We start from the raw sequence: 19,420 nt of genomic DNA, 5'->3' as shown, positions 1-19,420 counted from the left end.
AAACATGGTAGTCAAAGGGGCTTGGAAAGGGAGGCAGTTCAACAATATCCCAGTCATAAGCCAGACTTTGAATCCATTAAACTGTCCTCTTGGGTTCTGGAATCACTACAGGGCTTTTCAGATGTAGTTCTTCCTTGCTCTGTGCTTCATTTTCTCATCTGTGGGAAAAGGTACAAGTTCCTTGTATCTTTAAAGCAATATCCAAGGAGCATTAACTGGACATGGGGGTGGAGGGCAAGTGTCCATGTTCAGGAGATCCCCAAGATTTTATATTGTTGTGAAGTTAGAACAGCTTCAACATGGTGCAAGCAATTCAGACAAAGGGGAGTGGGGAGGAAAAGGAGAAAAGCTTCCAAAAACATGGTTAAAATTTTCCTTCCTGTCACATATTTTTGCAGCGTGACAGAGCCTTGCCTCAGAGCAGCAGGCTCCTCTGTCCTGTTCACATAACTGTTATTTCAGTTCATTTTCAGAAGGAACAGTGTATTTTTCTCAGTGGTGGTGCAAGAGGAATGCAAAGAACTATGGTGATTCATGCTCTCAAAACAGTCAAATCTACAGGGGGGAAAGCAAACAGCAAAATTTCTCTCTTGACATGCGGTGTTTCAAATCAGTGTTTTTTACTTCCGTAGTTTGTCAGTTACTCATATCTTAAAGTTTCCTATTTACACTGTAAATAAAAAAGTGGTAACTTCCAGGACTCACTTCAATCCTAAGAAATAGGTATATATGTTTTATAGTCCATAAAGACAGAAAATGGCTTGAGGTATTAGGAAACAACAACAATAACAACAACAAACACAACCAAACAAGGTATCTTGTCATGTGGACAATACAAAAGGGAATTTAGCATGCTCGAAAACAGACTTTCCATATTTAGCTCCAAGTGACAGTGCAGCAGGCAACATTATACTATCTGGCAATAATCAGCAATGACTTAATACATAAGTGATCAGAAGATCACTTCAGTGAGATCTGAGGCTGAAAAGAAAGCTGGTTCAGCAACAACCTCTGCACTCTGGCTTGTTCTCTTTCCATGCTGACCATGTGTACTAGTTTGAAAACAAACCAGTGGGAGGCACCAAGTCAGAATAACAATTTAATGGGGAAAAATCAAAGAAAAGGGAAAAAAAAAAAAAAAGAAAGACTAAAAGAAAACACTGGTTCAAACTGACAGAGTCAAGATACAACCTGAGTCCCTGTTAGGCAGGGTGGTGGTTGCAGTCCTCTGAAGCAGTGATCCTGTAGAACAAAAAAGGTCTGCTCTTCCTCAGAAGGTCTGGTGGTGGCTCTGTAGCTCCTGTCCTCTGGAAATCCAGTGGAGAAGGGTTGTCTCTGGTGCTCAGTCTCAGATTATATCCACGATGGGATGCTTGGTTCCTCCCTCTGGGTGGAGCATCTCACAATGGGGTAATGAGTCATGAGGCCAAGTGTTGATTAGGCTCGTTAACAGAAGATAGTCCGGAGGGAGTTATCTCTGAGTCATGCAGCAGGACAATGATGGGCCATTAACAGCAAGATAGTCTGGGGGGAGGAGGCAAGGAAACACTGCCCCCTGATTTCCACAGCTCATGAGGATGGTAATAGAATACACCTCAACCCAGGACACCATGCACTGATGACCAGAGAGTTGCAGTTATTCCTCCTAATCACACACCTCAGAAAGTAATCACTGCCCTGGAAGGAACATGCATTTCCAGACATAAGGCAGCTAATAAACAGGTACTCTTTGGATTATGCAAATAAAAACATGTAAAATGAAAGCATCCTTGGGTGCAGCTTGATGACCTATACCATGACAAGGTCCTCTACCTCTTATACAGCCTTTTCCACCTGCAGAAAGCAGTTTAGAAAGTAAGCAACCACCATTAGAACCATTTCATCACTAAGGAAATGGAAATCCGGAGAAGTCACTTCACATACCTATGAGGGAAATTCCTTTGGACTTAAGTTTCAGTCTGGTATTTAGCCCTAAAGCCTTGCTACTGTATCATTGTCAGTGTTCCACTTCTCATATGGACGCTTGCTGTACTAAAAGCACCTGTAGAGCTTTTCTTCTTTGCAAATAACAGGCTCTTAGTAATATAAAAACTCCTGGCAAACCCACCCTGCACACACTTTGCTTGTCATGGGAGTTTGTGTACATCTTTTTACACTGATGGGTGGAATAAATGGTGATCAATTATGTATTTTACTCAGGCTGGCAACCTGTACGCAGTTGGGCTCTGGCAGGGATCAATACTGGGCTCCACAGTGTTCAACATCTTCACAAAATATCTGGATGATGGGATTGAAAGCACCTTCACTAACGTCGCTGCTGATGCCAGACTGGGTAATGAGGTGTCCATCAGAAGGGAGAGCCATCTTACAGAGAAACCCTGACAGGCTGGAGGAGTGGGCGGGAAAGAACAGAATGAAGACAACTGCAAAATCCATGAGGAAAGACCAAAGCAGTCAGGTCTCTTCTCCAAGGAGACAAGAAGGCTCAGAGGGGACCAAATCACATTATTCCAGTACTTATGGAGCATCTGCAAAGATGATGGAGTATCTCTTCACAAAGTGCTACATGTAGAAGACAAGGGGCAGCAATACAAGTTGCACTGGGTGAGGTTTCATCTTGACATAAGAAAGACATCTCTTATAACAAGATCAATCACTGGAACAATCTTTCTAGAGACTTGGAAGAGTTCCCGTTGCTGGTGGTTTTCAAGGTGCAATCAGATGAGGTGCTAAATAATCTCTTGTAGGTTTCTTTTCCCACAAAAGGACTTGGTGATCTTCCAAGGTCCCTTCCATGATTCTCTGGCATATGTGGGGTGTGTTGTTCTAGAGTCCAATACATGAGCAATGGAGAGAAGGACAAAAAGAGGTGCAAAAGAATTTAGAACATACTTGAACAATTCTGATGTATTTGAGGTACATTTTGAATGATATTGAGAACTAGACAACATGGGAGGGGAAAAAAAGGGCAGTGTTTTATATGCACGGGTGGATCTTTGAACAGTTTTGTTATCAGCACAGGGCAAGACTGTCCATATTAAGCAGGCATCCCAGAAAGAGTTTACTTGCCAATGTTCATGTTACCACATGAAAAAAAAAAAAAAAAAAAAAAAAAAAAGAAAACACCAACCAAAAAAACTCACAAACAACAAGAAAACCAACCCAAAAAAAAAACAAACAAAAAACTCCCCAGATCATAAATTACTTGGAAATGCTGGACTTAAAAGAACCTCCCCCTGCCCTCCCCTCCCCCCCCATCCAGTATGTTTAAAGGGGCTTACATGGAAGTTTAAACAGCCAGAGAGAAGCCACCTTTTGTGCTGCTAAAAGTGCTGAGGTCCCGAGTTATACATTAGAGCTACCTGTTCCTTAGCAGTTGAGGATAGGAAGCAAAAGGCCAAACAAATTCAACATTTTGCCCATGCCCATAACTTGTGTCTCTTCTCTTGTAGTGTTGATAGTATAACCCTGACTATGAAGGAAGTTAAAGAAATGGGTGTTTGTGTAGCTATCATAACAATTTTTGCAAAGGTTTCTCTCAAGTGTAACATAGCAGCTAAATGTCTATGTGGGTGGTAAAGTTGTTGTGAAAATAGCCTCCCCACTGGGAATGTAATTATTCAGTGCTTTGCAGATTTGCATTTGTTGGCTTTTCAGTAGCACTGCTTGATGAGAAAGGTTGGCTGTGCAGCTGATACAAGCATTAGGCAGAGTTCTCTGTGATATATGTAGAAAATGGCTGTGAGGACATTAAGAAATGCAAAAACAAAAAAAAAAAAGATCATCCAAATGTTAGCTAAGGTGAATCTGGATTTCATTATGACAACTTGCATATTAGAATAACAGGGGTGAGAGAGTCAGGGAAGAGAATATACAAGAATGAAATGAGCAGATATTTGACACTAACTGTCTGTTATAGAGGCATCATATCTTTGAGATATGTATTTAAGTTCAAGCCCAGGAATATGTCCAGATAGCAAAAAAAAAAAAAAAAATCATTTATTTATGCTCCTATATCCAGTTGAATCAAAGCCCACAACCACTGGAGGCTTGGCACACAATCAAAAGAGAAAGGAATTCAAGAGCTCAAATTCCATGTGAAGCTCCACAGGTTTTGAAGGGCAAAGATCACCTTGCCAGGTAACACGGCTCAGCAGCTATCAACACTCCCTTGTTCTGGATAATATTCCCATGAGTACTACAGAATTGGGGCAAAATGGGGCATGTCCAGAAGGGCTTTAGGGGGAGGTTCTGTTGTTTTTTAAATTGTTGGTATGGAATAGTTCAGTGTTAATTCTTAAATCCAATCTGGAAAAAACCCAAGTCCTTCCCCTGCTTGTCTTGTTAGAGAGGAGAGGAGTTGTATTTGATCCAGTCAGCATCCTTACACCGAATGAACCTGGAAAGCCTAGTGCTATGCCTCAATACAGTGGTTACTGATCTTTCCAGGCTGAGAAAAGCATTGCCAGGACTCAACTTTGTTTTCCAAAATGGAGGGAAATTATTTAACCCTCATTTTTGAAGCTGTTGTGCAGTACTTTCTTTCCTTAATATACATACCCTCAAAAATTTTCATTCAGGTGCTCAGCAAGACATCCAGGATTAACTAACATTTCATGGCAACCCTAAATTCCCTTAAGATTGCTGCCAGCATAGAAACACCCAGGGGCTACTCAAACACATTGTAAATATAACATTACCTTGGCCAATGTATTCCACGTTATTGGTTACTATATAACATAGTCAACTTAGTGGGAACTGTCTGCAATTCGACTTTATGCACAATGTCAGTTTGTTCAGTCCAAACTACTGCAGCTGAAACACACCTCACATTTGGAATTCTGAGGAAGTCAGGAGGCAGTCTTAATGGATCAGTGCTTAAACTATACGAGAGGTGAGAAACCTGAACTTCCTAGGGAGACATGTGAAGCAGATTGCCAAAATCAATCAGATCTGTGAGAAGCCAGGCTTGAAGGCAAGTACTTCCTAGTATGATCAACATCCTTTACAATAGGATTCCTTTCTGAGCATCACGATCCTTGACCTGTCTTCTTGATCCTTGATCTATCATCCTTGTCTGTCTTCTCTGAGCCTTGTTCCATTGTGCAGGTGTGTAGCCCAGACACAGCTAAGGAGAGCACAAGAGTAAGGGCACGTTACCTTCCTGCCTCCTTGCCACGGTGGTTTGTAGGCCCAGTGAGCGACAGGGACATCTTGGAGTGTTTCATACCTGATGGGAGCAGTTGCATGCTCTGTCTTGGACTGCCACTTTCTCCTCCCCTGCCTCATCTCCAGTCTGTGGTGCTGGCGAGCAGGCTTGGAAGCGCGGCTGATGGATATTTTGCCATCTGGTGGCAGTTCACAGGGGAAACATCTGTGTCACCAACACTCTCTCTTCCGGACGAACATAACCAGAACAGATGAGTGTGGTTGTAGCAACTGCAAAATGGTTTTCAGAAGGTTCACAGCAGCACACAACTACCCAAACCCTGCAGAGACCATTATCTACCCACCTGCTGCATCTCTTGCATGTTTTCTGCATGCCCATGGTGGCATCTGAAATGAAAACAGAGAAGTTCACCAGATGTATTTGTAGGATGCTGTAGCTAGTCTGGGAAATGTAAAAAAAAAATAAAATAAAATAAAGGAAAAGGTGTGGGAAGGGGAGGGGAGGGGAGGGGAGGGAAGGTGCGGGGAGGGGAGGGGAGGGGAGGGGAGGGGAGGGGAGGGGAGGGGAGGGGAGGGAAGGGAAGGGAAGGGAAGGGAAGGGAAGGGAAGGGAAGGGAAGGGAAGGGAAGGGAAGGGAAGGGAAGGGAAGGGAAGGGAAGGGAAGGGAAGGGAAGGGAAGGGAAGGGAAGGGAAGGGAAGGGAAGGGAAGGGAAGGGAAGGGAAGGGAAGGGAAGGGAAGGGAAGGGAAGGGAAGGGAAGGGAAGGGAAGGGAAGGGAAGGGAAGGGAAGGGAAGGGAAGGGAAGGGAAGGGAAGGGAAGGGAAGGGAAGGGAAGGGAAGGGAAGGGAAGGGAAGGGAAGGGAAGGGAAGGGAAGGGAAGGGAAGGGAAGGGAAGGGAAGGGAAGGGAAGGGAAGGGAAGGGAAGGGAAGGGAAGGGAAGGGAAGGGAAGGGGAAAAAGACCCCCTAAACCCCAGATTGAAAGGCCTGAGTCTTCTGCTGCCTTCCTTCCTCAGAGGTGCTGTCACTGCCAAGCCTGAGAGGGCCTCCTCTCTAGTCCATGGCCTCCTGCTCGCAGCATGTGCACAGGTGCCCCTCTGCAAGGCACTCCATGGTGCTGCTGCTGGCCTTGCCATGGGGAGGGATGGGGCAGGACTCAGCACTCACATCTCCACAGGGATCTGAGATTTGCTGCGGTGGGATGTCCCTCTCAGAGGGGGGACATCAGGTACAAGGTGTCACTGGCAATGGCCCTGGTGTCCCCCTGTTGTGTAGTACATGTTTGCATCGTGGAGCAGCAGGGAGGAGAGATGTCACATCTGGTGCCAGAGTGAGCCAGTGAGGGGGATGGGGTGGTTTCCCCCTAGGGACTGCAGGTCCCACTGCCAACAGTGTGGGCAGTGACAGTGCTGTGGTTGCTGCTTAGCAGGATACTAGAGCAAAGATCCTCTGTTCTCTCCCCACAGAAAGCTGCCATTGGACAAAAACTCTTTGTAGTGAGGAATTCCAAAGGACAGGATGGCTCAGGGGAAGCAGACACAAACTTCCAGAGGGGAGGGTTCTTCCCCAGGTCAAGGAATTTTTCGGGTGGGATGAGGGGGAACTCATCTGTGTGGATTGTGGGAGACAAGCCTAGGGCTTCTTACTTTCCCAGCTCAATGGAGTAACAACTCCCAGAAAGGTCTCTTTAGTTTCCAGACTTGCTTCTTTTCAATTCAAAAGTGAAAATCCTCATGTGTAGGAGCTCTGTAGCCTGCTTTTGATGGCCCAGGTCACTTGTGATGAGCATTGGTGAGCGTACACTTGCCAGCTCTAGCACAGATTCAGTTGGTTTGTATGGAGTATCTCAGGTAATATTGGCAGGATGATATCACAGATCCAAGTCTGAACTGCCAGGAGCCTTTGAAAGCCCCTGGCTCCCTTTTGCTGACCTTTTGGTCTGGCTCCCACCTCAAGGTCTACTTGTGTGCCTAGTAAAAGGCTGCAATAAACCAAAGGTTTTCTTTCAGCACTGATGCCTACTTGTGAGAGCACATACGCTGATAAGCGATTGGAGGTAAAGAGCTCTTTAACACTGTGGTCCCACCACTGGGACACAACCAAGGATTCTGCGGAGGTCTGGCCCATGGAATCCTCATGAGGAACTGGCCAGTTTGCTCTTCCCTCTTCTGCAGGCACTGGCTTTACATGAGCTTCCTCCTGGCTCATGCTTGAGTGTCCATGCTCTCAACCTGTCCACAAAAACACGGACCTGGGATGTGAGTCCCAAATCATGAAAGCTCTAGTGAGTGAAAGCCAGCAGCAAATTAGCATGAAAACACATGCCTAAGTAAGCCAGAGGGAATTGAGGCTAGGGGCCACACATGTGCAGCTGAAAGCAGATGCAAGCAGAGGCAGGGCTTCACCCTCCTGTGTATCTCACAGAATCACAGAAGGGATCAGGTTGGAAGAGACCACAGTGGGTTACCTGGTCCAACCTCCCTGCTCAAGCAGGGCCATCCTCAAGCACACTGTAAAGGATTAAGTCAAGATGGATCTTGATTATGTGTTGAGGGAAGAGTCAGGTCTGGCTTTCTGAGCAATACTATCCCAATTACGAGCTGAAAAGAGAAGAAAAATAGCCTTCAAATATAGAAAACTAGAAATTTCCTTCGGTTTCATTCTTATATTTTTCTTAAACACAGCTTTGAAATATTCTAGGGATATATTTCTCATACTATGAGACTCTCATACTATTTCTCATACTATGAGACATACTATGAGGATGGCTTTCATAATGGGAATTTACAAACATCCTTCTGAGAAAGTTATGTACCATTAATTTTCCATCTTCTTCATTTTTCAGAAATGTTCAGTGTAAAATATGATACATATTCCTTTCCTGGGGAATCAAACCAACAGGATCTGTTGACAAGCCTCTTTGGTTTGCAGTGTTATTGCAAATGGTGGTCTCTCTGGATGCTCAAGGAAGGATGACCTGGAGGAAGGCAGCTGACTGGAGGATCCCGTTTATGCTCCTTGGTCAAGGATTTGTGTCAACATGCTCTTGTTGGCAGAAGGATGTTCTCAGGGTTGAAACTGCTACTATCCAGCAAGAATATGAGGAATATTTCCTCCATGGGAGAATCTTCATTATCTGCATAGGTGAGATATCTATCTTATGCATAGGTGAGATGATGAACATGACAGACACAGAAGATTTGCATGTAGAAAAGTATTCCTCACTGGATAGTCAAAAAGCTGCTTGTTTACAACCTCCTAGAGTATGAATGGCCTGTGTGCATGGTCTGTGAACACATCGGGTCATAGCAAGATATGTGAGCATACAGAGAGTTGATAATAAACTGTTATGTGGCTTGCATTTCTTTATCTGCAAAGGGGATCCTGAATGGCATGGATTCCTCTTCTTGAAACTAGAGCTGGAAGATGACTTGTCATGAAAAGCAGATTTCATATTTTCTATAAAGGATTAGTACTATTCACAGGATCCAGTTTTTTAGCCTTTCTGGCACTGATAACTAAAGATAAGTATATGTATACTGCAGATGGAAATCTTTATAGAAGGCAATTGAGGCCTTGGAAGTCTGCTCAAACATTATGCTAGAGACAGAAAAGGAAAAATCACTCTTCTTTAGAAACTTGCTTTCATGGAGGAAGAAGAGCAAGGTAGCTGGTAGCTGCTCACAATAGTGTATAGGAAAGGACGATGTTTCTCTGTAATAGGCTCATCACCCAAATCAGTTCTCCTTCTCCTCCACACTGAGTCAATGAACCTGAGAGAAGAGAGGAAATCTGACTCCTTAGATGTAATTAATTCTTTTTCCAGTGCATAAAAAGATGCAAATGTTTTGGTTTTTTTGGTACAAACTATTTCTTTCACTTCTCTGAATGAGTTTGCTTTGATACTTTGCTCTTCTCGACAGAAGCTTTAGTTTTCTCTCCCGGTGGCTGGTTATGTTGCCAAGAGAGGGCAGCAAACAAGCACAGAAACTGCACGCCTGGCTCTATATTAGGTCACATGGGAATATAATTTAAGGAATCATTAGGACAGGAGATCTGTGCCTTACTATCATTACTGCCCACTGCACTTAACCTGCAAGTAGTTTGTTCCTACTGCAAAAGCAAACCTCTGAATTGCACTCTTTTCTTTCTGTTTTCTTTCAAGTAAAAGAAATAAGCCCAAACTTCTGTGAAACATTTGAAAATAAATCCTGTGCCATGGGGAGCATGGCTGGACAAACGGCACACACTGCTCTGGGGATGCTGTGTAGAAGGCATGAATCCCACACCTGCCTTTTCATGGTTTTGCAGAGGATTAAATGTATGTAACAAAGCACACAGCTACACTATAGCTTTGTTTCCATGTGTAATACATACTCATTGTTTGTGCTGTCAGCTTCCTACTGCTGGCTTCATTACACATAACACAGGCTCTGATCTCCAAAGGGCAGCACTTTCTTTCAAATCCATCATTCTTTTAATATGCAGAGCCAGTTCCTTCATGTGTACTGCTACCCAAGCTGATCACCACATAGCCTTAAAGACATGCTTATTACAATATTTATTGAATTGATCTGGGCTGAACCTGCTTTAGAAAAAAACAAAGTAACTGTCTGGTTTCAATACAATTGATTATTTTTACCCCAAAAGGACCTGCAGTGGTTTGAGCCCTGCCTCTGGAGGCAGTTGGTTCTACTGCCCATGTTTTTGAGCATTAAAACAAAACATTCACAGCAGATTTTCACTTAATGAGAAAAATGTCATGGCCTGACACGTAAAATTGAGGTACAGAGGGAAGGTCTGTGTGGGCTTTGTGTTAATGCAGGACAAGCTGCTGTTGCTCTCCGAGGTTTTGCTCTTCTAAGGTCAAACATGGATGCTGGCTCTTTACCCATTAACTGGAAAACACCTGAAGCTCTACTGATAAAATGAAACTATTATTTAAGGACTGGAGCACACTGTTCTAGCACAAGGCTAGAATTGTGGGAAAACACAAAGCAGTGGATGAATCCTGCCACCTGTTCTATACTTAGATTTGAACACATTAATGCCAGCTTAACCTTGTCTACAAAAAAAGAAAAGCCTTGGGTCAGATCAAGACCTAGTTGCGGAAGACCGTGGCAGAGGCTTCTCAGAGCAGGAGGTGCTGAGAGAGCATCAGACCCACAGGATAGGTATTCAGACAGTTCCAGACACAGAAGGCCTCCTGTAAGAAACTTCTCTGGCTGGTGAAGGGGAAAAACAATGATCCCACCAGTGACCCTACTGATTTCTCCTAAGCCAGGATATTGTGGCCAACCCGGATTTTAAGGGAAAAGAGATTAAAAGAGAGGAGGGGAAGGACAGGGAATGGGAGTGGTGAGGTTATGGCAGGCAAACACTCTTTGTAGGTACCACCACTCATACATACAAGACCTAGTTCTGCCTCACATGTCCTCTGTAGCCTGTGCAAAAGCACTGGAGTCTAGATTAATTTAAAGGCCAGTTCAGTTGTACAAATTATCTGGAGGGTGTGAGCCTTGGCTGCACTTTCATGCTACAGCTAAATTGGTTTGGCAGCTGCTGAAAGTGGCAGGACCCCTTCTGCTCCAATCTCCCCTGTGGGGTTTGCTCGGATCTGCGAGCAGCCTTAGAATTAAAAACTCCAGCTCCTGCAACATCTTTGCAGAAAGGGAGGAGACTGCTGTAAGTTCAGTTTGAGCTGTGCAAACAAATATTAAAGAAATAAACAGGAATGAGATAGCGAAAGGCTGACCACTTGGTTTCTGCAGGTGGGGTGCCTTATATCAATCCACTCTGAGCTGAGCATTGGCTTCACTGTGTTGTTAGCAGCTGAACTGACCCTCTGTCTGACCATCACTGCTCTAATTCAAGTGAGAGCACAGATCACACAGGGGATGGATGATCTTACACCCCGCCATCTCTATGCCAACATCTTCAGCACAATACCTCCCTTTTCATCATAGGAACTACAAGAAGAGCTCTACTCCTCTGGATGGACTTTCATACTGGTGGTGGTTGATGGGTCTTCGTGGTAAGTGATTTTCCCTGTTGCAGGCCGGAGAGTGCTCAGCATTGAGTTCACCGGTGAAACAGTCTGGGAAATATAAATATCAGTTTTTCTTTCAGCATTTTTGCCTTCTTTCATTGGCACAAGTAATAGCTTCATCCAGTCAAACAAGTTTGTTTTTTAAAGAAAAGCGAAGAGTCCTTGTTTCCACAGTGTCCCAGGAGTACTTCTGTTTTTTTCTTTCTCTCACTTCTTTTTTTTTTTTTTTTCTTTGTTTATTATTCTTTTTTTTCCTTTTATTTTCCCCTTATGAATGGAGAAAGCAGACATTAGTCACCTGTTGGGATTCCTTCCCCCCTGCCATGTGGTCCTGGGAGAGGGGCCCTGGGGGGGGAGACACGGGGTTTCCCTGCCCCTGGTCAGCCTCGTTCCCCATTGGTTGTTTTGTGTTCCCCTGCGTGGGTAAGGACCCTCGGGTCCCGGGATTGCCGCAGTTCCTCGGCAGAGCCCCGGCCATGCGGCTGGAGAAATAAACATCTCTGAATCATCTACCAAGAATCGGTCCATATAGATTTCTTTTCCACAGGCCTCGTTGATTGATACGCATGTTACAGTATCCCCACTGTAACAGTCACCATGAAAACATTTTTATCACAGAATCACAGAAACACAGAATAAGCTGAGTTGGAAGAGACCCACAAAGATTACCAAATCCAACTCCTGTCCCTGCACAGCACCATCCCCAAGAATTACACCATGTGCCTGAGAGTGTTGTTCAATGCCTCTTGAGCTCCATCAGGCTGGTGCTGTGACCGCTTCCCTGAGGAGCCCGTTCCAGTGCCCAGCCAACCTTAGGGTGAAGAACCTTCTTCTAATATCCAACCTAAACCTCCTCTGACACAGCTTCACCCTTGGGTCCTGTCACTGTCACCACAGAGCAGAGATCAGTGCCTGCCCCTCCTCTTCCCCTCACAAGGAAGTTGTAACTGCAGTGAGGTCTCCCCTCAGTCTCCTCTTCTCCAGGCTGAACAGACCAAGTGACCTCAGCCACTCCTCACATGGCTTCCCCTCAAGGCCCTTTCCCATCCTCGTGCCCTCCTTTGGACACTCTCTAACAGCTCCATGGCTTATATTGCAGTGACCAAATTGGTGCACAATATGGAAGGTGAGGCTGCCCCAGTGCAGAGCAGACCGGGATTATGTGTGCGTCATTTTTGTAATGGGCAGTAGTAACTCCAGATAAACCACTCTCAGCAGAGAGCAGCAGAAGACTAATGACTTGACTACAGGTTTTGGAGTCTCCAAGCCAGTGAGCAAACTATGGGGCTTCTCTGCTGAAATTACAGAGCCTATAAGCAGCATTTCAGAAGTTTGCAGCAGTAATGAGACTACAGCTGTTTGCTCTACGTTTGTGATTCTGCATGCTGACAGTTATGCAGATGGCGCCATCAACATTCAGAACCTGCTTCAGAATAAATTTTGTGCTAAATCTGGAATAATCTTTGCAGTGACACCTTGTAGTGAACCTGTCTTGGAAAACTTAAGTAATATTGTGAATGGCTCAGCATGGACTATTATGCTATCAACAAAATTTTCTGAATTAATGCTTTTATCTGTTTCAGTCCTCCCTTGTCAATGCTTTTAACTGTATAAATTACAACTCTTCTGAGGCCATTAAGCAACCCGCTTACCCAGAAAATTTTTGTTTTGCAGGCTGTTAATGCACTGTAAGAAGATAGCCCTGACCTTGCAAAACAAGGAGAGAAAATTTTCCATGACTCTACATACAGGCAACAGTGAGAGATACAGAGGGAAGAAAGGATGAAACAGAAACTCTAGCACTTTTCATGGTGAAAAATTGTTAAAGCAGACAATGTTTATAATAAAGCAGAAATTATATTCCTTGCTATTCCTTTATGAAGGAAGGGAAACTCTTTACTTGACAAAACCAATGGTAAAGTTCTCTGTCAAGGCATGTTAATTAAGTACTGCTGAATGCATGCCATATATGAAGGCATGCCTGTCACTGTGTCTACTTAGAGGTACAACATGCTGCCAAATTGAAACCTTAGCTATGATTGGCTTCATCTTGTGAGCTCTGGTAGACATGTATTGTTTTCCATTAGCAATGTACAGCTTTTCAAATCTTGTAGCTGATATTGGAAAATACTAATAAAGGAGGAACTCTTGTCATCAAAATGAAATCAATGCATTATAAAAGCATTCTGTGAAATATACCACTGCTTTGGGAAATAGGCCTTTCAAGGATATTTTGGTTTTGTGACATTTGAAGGCTTTGTCTGTGAAGAAAACATTTGCTGATGTGCTTTGTAATATCAACAAACGTTTTCCGGGATCATTCTGACTAAACTTTGTTTGGCATATTTTTTACAGGAAAATATTAGACAATTATGTTGTAGAGAATAGTGAGGGAGACTGTATTTGTCTGCAAGGCAAGTGTTTTGATCAGAGGCTGGAAAAGGAGAACAACAGAAACAGCCTCTGTTTGAAATACTTTTTTTTATTTTGCATTTCATGTATTATAGTTCTCAAGCATATTTGAAGAGATTTAAGACAATTCTTCAGTGTTCTTTTCTCCTCCTGTACTTGACTTGTAGGACTGCTAGCAGTGAGTTAGTAAGCCAGCTTGCAATAGGTATCACTATAATTTTGTATTAGTGATGTGAAATGTAATTACTAAAATAGCACCGGAAACCTTTGCTTTTTCTGGTAGAAATTAGATTAAACATGATGATTTATTATTTTCTGAACACCAAAAACTGGCTGTTCCAAATTTAAAGACAGTTAGCTCTGAGCAACAATTAGTTCCTTGCTGAAGACAAAAGGCAGTAAAAGGGGCTTTCGTGTCTGGATGAGCATCTGTGATGTTGCTCATGTTGTTCAGCACCATGCTTGTAGGAGGTAGCTGGTGTGCTAGATGTGACAGTGCTTTCATGTGGTGTGATTTTCAATACATTGTTTTGTGCTCTGACTGTTCCTTTTGTTGCAAATGAGGAGAATACCAGCTGCGTATCTCTGTCTCAAAAATTTAGGCCAAGAATCATTTATGGACACACCGTGTGCTTCAGCCACATGCAGGCTGTGCCCTTGTGGTGCAGGAAAGTAAATTTGTGGAGTCGAGGGGCTGGTGGGTACCCACAGCCCTTGCAAAGCGCTCTCAGTGCAGCCAGTCTTGGTGCCGGGGATTGCAGAGAGACCTAAGCAGAGTAAGAGGACTTCTCAATTAATCACCCCCAGTACTATGAGTGGTACCTATCAACAACAGACAGCTGCCTGCAGCAGTGCAGGGTCACCATAAGCAGGGTGGGGCTGGGCCTCTGCTCCCCTCTGCTCCTCTCTGCTCCCCTTGCCACAGTGGGGTGGCCGGAGACACCCAAGCTCCTTGAAGAGAGCCACAAGCACTGTGAGCAAGGGTGGAGAGCTTCAGCTGTGGGAGGCTTTTGGCATTCCTCTGCCAGTGCTGATTCATTGAAGTGCTGTCTACAGTATTTATAACCTTTTTTATTTTTCCCCACAGTGTAAAAGTACTTTTTCCTGTGATATTTAAAATGGTAAATGTAAGACAACATGTCTATAGCATACAGTCTATAAATTACACCAATAGGAGGCTTATGTGAAGAAAACAGAAGGAAAAGAAAATGGGAATGTGTCTAAGAAAAACAGGGGTAGATGCAGCCTGTCCTGAAATCTTACGCAGATGAATGTTTACAGAGGGGAAAAACAGGCTTGACCCAAACTTCAGCAACCCAGAGACTCCTGTTCTTGAGCTCCTGAGCTGTTCCATTGTTGTTGCTACTTATTTGTTCCACCTCTATAAAATCATTCCTTCTGTGTGGTCTCAGAAAGTACCAGTTGCTTTGCTGGTGAGAAGCCCATACTTGCAGGTAGTATCCTACTGTGTAGCTCTCAGCCAATGTTTGGCAGTTCAAGTCCTCAGGTCATTTACACTTTAAACCTCTTTCAATAGCCAGTTCAGGAAAAAAAGTGTTCCCACAAGTGTTACTGTCTGCTCATATGGCTGCATAGAGCCTTCAAGAACCACACAGACAGCTGTCTTGAACACTAGGTGCCTGTGAATAAAAATTACTGTCTCACTTCAATGCAGAGATGTGCTCCTTGTCGCTACTAACCACTGCCCATCCTCCTGCCACACTTACCCCGATGCTTACTGTGCTGACCAGCTGGCTGGCTACTGCTGCAACTCCAGCCAAATGAAGCTCCTGTTACTCTTGCAGTCTGAGGCTGCACTCACTGCTGACTGCAGCTCTGCTGTACCTCTCCCAGGCAGCTGCCTTCATGCTACATGCGGAGTTTCCTGAGCACTGCACCAAAATGCAGCACTCAAAAGGGTATGCAGGCATACTCTGGCAAAGGGTGGAAATTTGTATCCTTCTATGAGAAAAATCTAAGAAATGAGAATTTAATCCAGTTGTGACCTGATCCTGCTCACATAGTCACTGAGGCTAGTGCTGGAAAAGCAAGCTGAGCAACCCTCCCCTGCATTTAGAATGGTAAAAGAAAAAGAATTCCAGAGTTGTGACTACAAACCAAATATATGGAATTACGACTAAAGCTGAATTACTGCTCTGCAGGAAAAGCTGAAGGAAACCGTTGCCATGACTATTGCATTTGCAAGGGAGACTTCTTCTGCATCTCAGAGCACTCTGCAACCCACAGCCTCCGCATTGTCTCCTCTCTCTGGAGGTTCCAGATGTTACCTTGATAACACCTGTCCCGTTTGTACACTTTATCCTGGCAGGAGCAAACAAAGGTTCAGAGATGGGGAGAGACCTTGCGGATGCTGAGCATCATGTGGACTTGAGTGAAAGGATACTGGCCCGGGTGGCACAGACAAGGAATGATGGTCACCTGGTTCAACAGCAGTGTTTGAAGCAGGTGCTTTATTAATGGCTGGAAATCTGAAGTGCCCAAACAGATGAGGAAAGACTGTGATGAGGATGAGGGATCGGACAGCAAGGCAACACACTGGAAAACTGCACTCTGGCATCAGTCTCAGCCCTTCTCCCCAAAGGAAGTTACATGTCCAGAGATGGCCCCATGCTTTGCTATGTTCAGCTTTTAAATGAGACAATGATCCTTGTGTCACAGAAGGCTACATGTATTTTAGTAACAAAGTCTTGTAGGTATTGTACAATGGAAAACAGAGCTAACATATTTCATATGCCTAATTGTTTATTTGACTTTCTCCACAGCTGAATATTTGTGATTTTAATTTTTCCTTTGTTCTGCCTGAAGGCCTCGTAAGGATTTCTGCAAAAGTGCTGAGACATATTAGCTGGAATAAGCCATTTTTTTTCTCTCTTAGAAGTATAGTCCTATTGCAAAATTTCTGGCATTTATTTTACAAACTTGACCTGCAGAAAGTGTGAAGTCTTGAGGCTGCCACCTCATCCCACACTGTATCTAACCCCTAGAGAAAGGGCAAGGTAAAAGCAGCAGCTCTTCGATCTCAGAAAACCATCAGTCTCATTTGATGTAACCACTAAATGGGAGGAAAAAAAGCAAAACCCAAAGCTGAGATAAGGCAGCTTCTTCTCAGATTTCACTGCTGGGGATGGTCTGCCTGCACTCCCTGGCTGATAGGCAGAGTTCAGGGGTACCCAGGGTACCAAGGACAGTACTTCAGTACCCAAGGTACCAGTGGTATATATCCCAGAGATTTGTAATTCTTAAATAAACTAAGGCAATCTGTGAAGAACAGCTTTAAAGAGCTCAGCGCAGTTAGCATTAAAAGCCAAGCAAGCATCTCCACTCTGCTCTGACTGAATCTTCTGAGGCATGCTTGCAAGAAGTCTCAGTAAAATGTGTATCAGTAATTCAGCTTGCAGAAGAAAATGGAGCAGAAGCTTATACACTGCAGCAGTGGAACACACAGCCTAGATAAGGAAGGAATTGGTTACATGAGTGTCAGTTGTAGACTAACGCAGAAATGTGAAACCCATTGTCAAAGGGCAAGTGCAAAGAGCTTGTGGACTTTCCTCAAGCAGGCTGGTTGTCTGGATATGAGGATGTGGGACAATGCCAAGGGGATGGCTGTGATCAATAGCAGCTCCACAATGAAAAGAGCTACTACTGAAATGAGACCAGTCCTTCTCATCAGAAAATCACCAGACAGGCAGAGACACCTCTGTACAAGGAACTGAGAAACTCAGTAGCTGAGCCTTATGTCATTTAAAAAACACACTGACCCTCTGCTTCCTTACATAGACTTAAGCCAGGTTTGCAAATAATTTTCCTGTTAGTCCATGCCCTGTCTTTCTTCAGGGTCAAGCTAGAGTCAGCAATCAGAGGTAGACTAACAAAAGAGTCCCTAGTCATGATTTAGTAGGAAGGTACCTCCAGAGAACTCTTCACTAAAAGGCCACACACTTGTCTCTGACCAGCTGCTTATGGAAATGGTTAGAAGGCAGAAAATAAGAGCAGAACTTTCCAAAGCATGTAAGCATGTGACAGTGTGCATGCATACTCACACACACACCCATGTGGCCAGAAACCACTGGGAGCTGGGATTCTTTCTGACAGACTGAATGGTTTCAGGATATATATGGCAGTGTAAAAGGTCATGGTTAGTCTGAACAGCTCGATGCCTTTGCAGATTTCCAGTGACAGTTACAGCTGCAGATGACTAAAATGTAGGGGTGCTTACGGCACTTGCATCTGAAGCCAAGGACTGAAATACTACCCGTGTGCTCCCAGCCACTCAGCAGCTTCCGTGAGAGCTGCAGCGCGTGGCGTGCTGCAATCCAGACCGTTGCCTAGCACTCGTACTCTGTTTTGTTTGCTCCCTCCAGTTGTGCTGGCTGGGGCTTACAGTAAATGGAGTATTCATCCAATTACCCTTGGGCACCCCTTTCTACTGTCATCTATTTGAGGAAAAGTAGCTTTACCACATGGATGTTTGCTCCCAACTATTTTGAACTCCCTGGAGCCTTTAGAACATGCTGTTAACCCAGAGTGCTTGCTGGCTGATCAGCTCTGTAGTTTTTCTCTGCAGTGAATTAGTGGAAGGGTCTGTAAAAATGCCTGGGAGTTAAGTATGCATATTCCCAAGTATCATGACTAGCCTAGTAGGTTTCATTGTAGGTGAAATGTCTGTTCTATACTTGGAAAGCAGAGGATGTAAAGTATTTTTTATTCCACCCACTATGGAAATCTTGTGAATTCAATAGCTAAAATTCTGTTTATCAACACTGTTGGGCCTATCTTTTCCTTGGCTTGGGAGATAAGAAAGGAAAATAACAGGGAAATAATTTGTGTAGTGTCAAAAAAGGGCAGCAAAGAGACTGTGAGCAGTCTGTTCTGAAAGTTTCACATCTATAATATACCCAAATGGGTACAGCCTGAGGGACACCAGAGGCTTCTGATGGCAGAACGGCACAATCTGCAGTTTAACAGAGCTTAAATATTAGTCAAACCAATCAATTGTAAACAAAATCACAGTGCATTCCCAAAATGTCTCTGGTAGAAGATCACACCACATCAGAACACTGTTCAATCCCAGCATGACTAGCAAAATGAACACACCTGACTTTACCTAATAATGGCCCAGTTAAAGTACCATGAGCTAAGGCAGCTTATTTGTAAGCCAAAACTATTTTTTTATGCTTGCTTTTGTTTCTTTTTTAAACTGTATCTTAGAAAACTGTCAACCTTAAACCACTGTTCTGGTGCATCTGAGGCTATCTCATATTTTGCAGATGTTACTTTGGTAGTGGATTTTACTCTGGTAGTTGATTTGTTACATTTAAATCCTGCCCTGTAAATTTACAAGTCTTACTGCTCAAGATCTGCTATGGAGCCTAGTGCAGTTTCTACCAGAATGCCATACTGGCTAGCAGGAATGTCTTTGGAGATATGAGTTCAGACGCGTGGGTCTTTTACAATGCATGCTACATATTGCCAGGAGAGAGAGAAAATTTTGTCTTCTGGGAGAGAAATTCAGTTTTCACAAGCTAGGCAAATACTGCCTTAAAATTTAGGTGCACCACTGCCACTGATTTTAAAGATATAAATGTTTGAATTTCTGAAAATTGCAATCTCTGTCAATGTACTTTCAAACTCTTGAAATAATACCAGGGCAATGGAGAGAGGAAAGGAAATGTTGCCACTTGCACATCAAATACCAAAATAATGTGGAAAGCCGTAGGTTAACTAGAATGTATAAAAAACCTCTGAATTCCTTTTATGAGGATAGTTGTAAAT

This window comes from Aphelocoma coerulescens (assembly GCF_041296385.1).
Source record: "Aphelocoma coerulescens isolate FSJ_1873_10779 chromosome Z unlocalized genomic scaffold, UR_Acoe_1.0 ChrZ, whole genome shotgun sequence".
Lineage (NCBI taxonomy): Eukaryota > Metazoa > Chordata > Aves > Passeriformes > Corvidae > Aphelocoma > Aphelocoma coerulescens.
Note: the sequence above shows the minus strand (reverse complement) of the source record.